Raw genomic sequence first — 6,237 nt, forward strand, 5'->3', positions numbered from 1 at the left:
CAAAAGAAACCTTCTTGAAGAACACGAGCTGTTGTCTTTTCTCCACCATAATGTCCTCCATAAGCCGTTGAGTGGCAATCTCTCAAGATCCCCCCCGTTTCGCTGTAAGGAATACATCTCCTGATGATTCGGTCAGCTCCTTGACAAAAAAAATGGCTCATCTCACCTATACCACTTCACTTCATGTAGAAACTTCTTCCTTTGAGCATAAGATAAGTCGGAAGGCATGATGTTACTCACAAGGTAGTTCACAATGTCTGCAAATCACGGTTCTTCTTCTTGCACTCCAAACAGCTGCTCGTCGAGAAAAGACTTATTTATCAAGGTCTTATCTAATGAAGTAGCATTAGGATTCTCTAATCGCGAGAGATGATCAGCAACTTGATTTTCATTTCCTTTTCTATCCTTGATCTCTAGTTCAAATTCTTGGAGTAAAAGAACCCATCGAATCAATCTAGGTTTTGAGTCCTTCTTCGAGACAAGATATCGAATTGCAGCGTGATCAGTGAAAACTGTCACCTTAGTCCCAAGTAGATAAGATCGAAATTTCTCAAAACCGTAGACAATAGCCAAAAGTTCTTTCTCTGTAGTAGTATAATTCAGTTGGGCGCCATTCAAGGTCTTACTAGCATAGTAGACCACATGAAAAATGTTGTTCTTACTCTTCCAAAGAACTGCTCCAACTGCATAATCATTTGCATCACACATCATCTCAAAAGGTTCATTCCAATCGGGTGTAGTTATGACTGGTGTCATAATTAGACTCTTCTTTAATGTTTCAAACGCTGCAAGGCACTAGTCATCAAACTTGAAAGGGACATCTTTCTCTAGTAAACTGCACAATGGCTTTGAAATTTTTGAGAAGTCTTTGACGAAACGCCTATAGAAACCCGTGTGACCAAGAAAATTGTGAATTCCCTTGACAGAAATGGGAGTGGGGAGATTCTCAATGACCTCCACCTTGGCTTTATCCACTTCAAGACCCTTATTAGAAACCTTGTGCCCGAGAATTATGCATTGACGCACCATGAAGTGACATTTCTCCCAATTGAGAACCAGATTGGTCTCAATGAACCTCTTGAGGACGTGTCCAAGATTTTGCAAGCATTCATCAAAAGAATCACCAAAGACTGAGAAGTCGTCCATGAATACTTCCATATTCTGGCCAATCATGTCAGAGAAAATGGCCATCATACAGCGCTGAAATGTGGCTTGTGCACCACACAGACCGAAAGAAACTCGTCTAAAGGCGAAAGTACCGAATGGAAAAGTGAAGGTAGTTTTCTCTTGATCTTATGGAGCGATACAAATCTGGTTGTAACCTGAATAACCATCCAGAAGACAATGATACTCATGACCAGCCAACCTGTCAAGCATCTGATCAATGAAGGGCAAGGGAAAGTGATCCTTTCTAGTGGCCTTGTTTAGCTTCCTGTAGTCCATACAAACTCTCCACCCCGTGATGGTTCTTGTAGGAATAAGCTCATTCTTCTCATTTGCTACCACAGTGATACCACCTTTCTTTGGTACATATTGGACCGGGCTTACCCATGAACTGTCAGAGATAGGATAAATGATTCCTGCATCTAGCCACTTTAGAATTTCCTTCTTCACTACTTCCTTTATGATTGGATTCAGCCTTCTTTGTTGCTCGACTGTAGGCTTACTACCTTCTTCTAGCAGAATTTATGCATGTAGTAATAAGGGCTGATTCCCTTGATATCTGCTATAGTCCATCCAATTTCCGATTTGAACTCCCTCATAATTCTCAAAAGCTTTTCCTCATCACTACCTGAAAGGTCAGATGTAATAATAATAGGCAGAGTAGATGCATCACCTAAAAAAGCATACCTCAAATGTTCAGGTAAAGGCTTAAGCTCAAGAGTAGGAGCTTCCTCAATAGAAGGCTTGAGGCGTTTAGGAGCTTTGTTCAATTCCTCCATTCCAAGAGATTCAAAAGGCATTTTAATCTTCCTTTTCCAGGGAGAAGCATTCAAATATTGCAATTGCTCATCTCTTTCGTCATCTTTACTGTCTGAATTTCCCAACAAGGCATTTTCTAAGGCATCAGATCTTAGCAATTGGTCAAGTTCCGATATGACCACCGAGTCGACAAACTCGACTTTTAAGCACTCCTCATTATCAGTAGAAAATTACATAGGATTGAACACACTGAAAGTCACATCATGATCCAACACTCGCATTGTAAGCTCACCCTTCGGCACATCAATCAAGGTTCGGCCAGTTGCCAAGAAGGGCCTTCCCAAGATTATGGTAATCTTCTTATCCTCCTCGAAATCAAGAATGACAAAATCAGCAGGGAAGATGAGTTTATCCACCTTGACCAAGACATCCTCCACAATACCTCTCGGATATGTAATAGAACGGTCGGCCAACTGTAAGGTCATATAAGTTGGTTTGGGATCAGGTAAGTCCAATTGCTTGAAGATTGACAAAGGCATCAGATTGATGCTAGCTCCCAAGTCACATAAGCATCTGCCAAAAGACACTTTCCTAATAGTACATGGAATATCAAAGCTTCCTGGATCTTTAAGCTTTGGAGGCAACTTCTGCTCCAGCACAACACCACATTACTCCGTGAGAGCGACAGTCTCTAAGTCATCTAGCTTCACTTTCCGAGAGAGTATACCTTTCATAAATTTTGCATAACTAGGCATCTGCTCAAGAGCCTCAGCGAAAGGTATGTTGATGTGAAGTTTCTTGAACACCTCCAGAAACTTCTTGAATTGCTTGTCTAGCTTTTTTTTTTCTACAGCCTCTTAGGAAAAGGCGGTGGAGGATATATCTATTTCTCCCCTGTATTACCCTCAGGCAGAGTGTGCTTAACAGTAGTCTTCATTTGTTCCACTTTTTCATCCTGCTGCTCTACTTCTTTCTCAGCTCCATCTTTTTCAGCCAACTCTTAAGTTTGTTCGGGATTAGCAACCTTCCCAGACCTCAAAGTGATTGCTTTTACCTGCTCTTTAGCTTCAATCTTCCCTGGCACTTCAGTGTCACTAGGTAGTGTACCAGGTTGACGATTTAGAAAGGCATTGGCAATTTGCCCAATTTGATTTTCCAAGGTCTTGATAAAAATAGCTTGGCTCTTGCACATAAGCTTCAACTCCTCTAATTTAGATTTTTCATTAGCTTGCTGCAGCTGGAGTTGTTGTTTTGGTGCATACTACGGTTGCTGAAAACCAGGGGGTTGTACTGCTTAGCTGAATACTGATGATAAGGCTGTTGAACCGCGTTCTGAGCATTACTCCAACTGAAATTAGGATGATTGCGGTTGTTTGGATGATAGGTGGCTAGCATAGGTTGCTGCGATCGCTGGAAGTTGCTCACAAACTGAGCAGATTCATTAAAAATTGTGCACTGATCAGTCTCATGGACACCAGCACAAAGCTCACAGACACTAGTGATTTGATTAACTTCATAATTAGCTAAAGTGTCCACCTTTATTGTAAAAGCTTTAAGTTGGGCAGCGATAGCAGTTGCTGCATCCAACTCTAGAATTCCTGCAACTTTTCCCTGAGTCAATCCCTGGGAAGGATTCTGGTACTCATTAGCAGCCATCAGTTCAATAAGTTCATAAGCTTCATCATAGCTCTTAGCCCACAAGGCTCCTCCTGATGCTGCATCAAGCATGGGCCTAGAAGTAGGACCCAATTCATTGTAGAAACAGTTGATAATCATCTAATCAGGCATGCCATGATGTGGGCACTTCCTTAGCATCTCCTTATATCGATCCCAAGCCTCACACAGAGATTCTCCAGTTTGCTGCGCAAACTGGATAGGAACATTCCTGATTGATGCTGTCTTCGCCATGGGGAAGAATTTAGTGTGAAATTTTTGAGCAAGATCTTCCCAAGTTTTGATAGACCCTGCCGGTAGAGAGTGTAACCAACACTTAGCTTTGTCCCTTAAAGAGAATGGAAAGAGTCGTAGGTTGATAGCATCTTCAGTCACACCACTGAACTTAAAAGTATCACAGATCTCGATGAAATCCCTGATGTGCATGTTGGGGTCTTCGGTAGGAGAACCCCCAAACTGAACTGAGTTCTGTATCATCTGGATCGTGCTTGACTTGATCTCGAAAGTGTTAGCCGCGATGGCTGGTCAAATGATGTTGGACTGAATGTCATTAATCTTAGGCTTAGAATAGTCCATCAAAGCCTTCAGATTTCCTGCTTGATCACCCATAGCTACTACAATTGGCTCTTCAACTTTCTCTTCTTCTTCTTTCTTTTCTTCCTCCGAAACTTCCCTGCGAATTATCACAAATTCTTCCTCGGCTTTATCCAGTGTTCTCTTACGAGTACGCGAACGCGTATGCATACACCCTTGCTAGATAACCTGAAACAAGACAAGGAAACAAATAAGTAACAATGTCCTAGTCAATGAACTTTAACGACCACTGATGGAAAGCACATAAACTAGTAATTAACACTGCAGTCCCCGGCAACGGCGCCAAAAACTTGTTAGTCGCTAAACACGCGCTAATATTACACGCAAGTATACGAGTTCACAAGTAGTATAAGATATAAATCAAATTCGATCCCACAGAGACTGTATTGGTTAACTATCTAAATTATGCACCTAAGCAACAATGTATGGTTATTATTCAATGCTAAGACTATAACAAATTGAGGATGTTTATAACTAAGAATTACGCTAACAATAAAACTACGAGAATAAAATAGTCTAGATTAATATATATGACAAAAATGGTATTCTAACTTCATTAAGTACTTCATTCAATAGTTTTATTATTCTCAACCTTAGCATGCAATGGTGGTAACACTAATCAGATAACATGAAACTGATAAACGCAAACTTTCGTTGCGCGAGTACCATTCTACCAGACATCCACAAAAGAGATAGAAGCTAAATAGGCACCAATTATATTGAGACCCTATATGTCTATAGAATTTGACAACATAAATGTTTAAGCACAAGTTATCTATCTTGATTACATAGGGCAAGTAAGATGGGTAAAATTACCTACAAATCATGCATAACAATACATGAACCTATGCTAGCATGGCAAGTTCTAAATCCTTAAATTCACGTTCGCTTCATTAAAAATTAACACGCTATCTTATAAGTTCGCGGCGCTCATAAGACGAATAAGCACAACCATAACTAGGTTATCATACAATCACCACACACTAAGGCATTAAATAAATCAACTAAAGAAATCCATAAATAAATCCGCTAGAACCCCACGATAACGATTAGCCCATAATCGAACTCATCGCCAACGTGGGTTCCAATGGAAACATGATATAGAAAATGTAGTCTTTATATGAATAAATAAACCAAAGTACACACAAGAATATAGTTTCAACAAAAAAAGAAACAAGCATCCAAGTTACGACTCAAAACAAAGATTCATGAGAATAAACTAGATCGTCTTCGCCTTTGTTGAATTGTGCCAAAAGGTCTCTTGCCGTCTTCTCCTTTCTTGATGTCTTGATTATATTATAAAATGACCTAAAGTTATATATATATATATATATATATATATATATATATATATATAGCAGTCCATGCATTCCCAGGAGTCCAGAAATTGAATTATAAAAGAATCAGGATTTTTAATTCCCGACCCAGCGCGGCCGCGCGCTGACATTCTGCTCCCTGGCGCGGCAGCGCGCAACATCAGCGCGGGCGCGCCGACCTCCTGCCAAAAAATTTATTTTCCTTTTCTTTATTCCTTGCAGCTTCTAGCCAAACTTTCAAGCTTTTATTCCAACACATCCTAAACACCATATTAGCATCAAAACAATGATAATTCACCTGATTCAAAAAGTAAAGCCTGAAATAAAAAAACACTAGAAAATACGTTAAAAACAAATAACTTGAGTACAAATACACAAACTCAAAGCTTATTAGAGCATAAATAAGTGTCGTAAATGCCACTTAACAATTAAATATACATATAAGATGTCTTGTAATTCTGCACAAATGAAATGGAGTCAAGTGATAAATGGCTACCCGACGGATGATCAACAAAGCTACCCGACGGATGATCAACAAAGCTACCCGACGGATGATCAACAAGGCTATCCGACGGATAACATGCATGTACCCGACGAATGATCAATTCAAATATCTGTTGACAGTGACAACACAGTCACATGTGTTGAGTGTTTGCAAAAGGAATATGGCAGCCTGTTTAGTAGGGTTTTGAGAACAAAGAAGCATTACCATTTCCATGCAAGTTATGAA

The 6,237-nt window shown here is 40.0% G+C and overlaps 1 non-coding gene across 1 annotated transcript; it reads left to right on the forward strand.

Moving 5' to 3' along the window:
* The first annotated feature begins 3,709 nt into the window (after positions 1–3,709).
* Positions 3,710–3,816, forward strand: LOC141662204 (small nucleolar RNA R71). The gene has a single exon (XR_012550328.1). It is a non-coding gene; the product is annotated as a small nucleolar RNA R71 (small nucleolar RNA).
* The last annotated feature ends 2,421 nt before the right edge of the window (positions 3,817–6,237 follow it).

Source organism: Apium graveolens, chromosome 5 (assembly GCF_009905375.1).
Source record: "Apium graveolens cultivar Ventura chromosome 5, ASM990537v1, whole genome shotgun sequence".
In the NCBI taxonomy this organism is placed as follows: Eukaryota; Viridiplantae; Streptophyta; class Magnoliopsida; order Apiales; family Apiaceae; genus Apium; species Apium graveolens.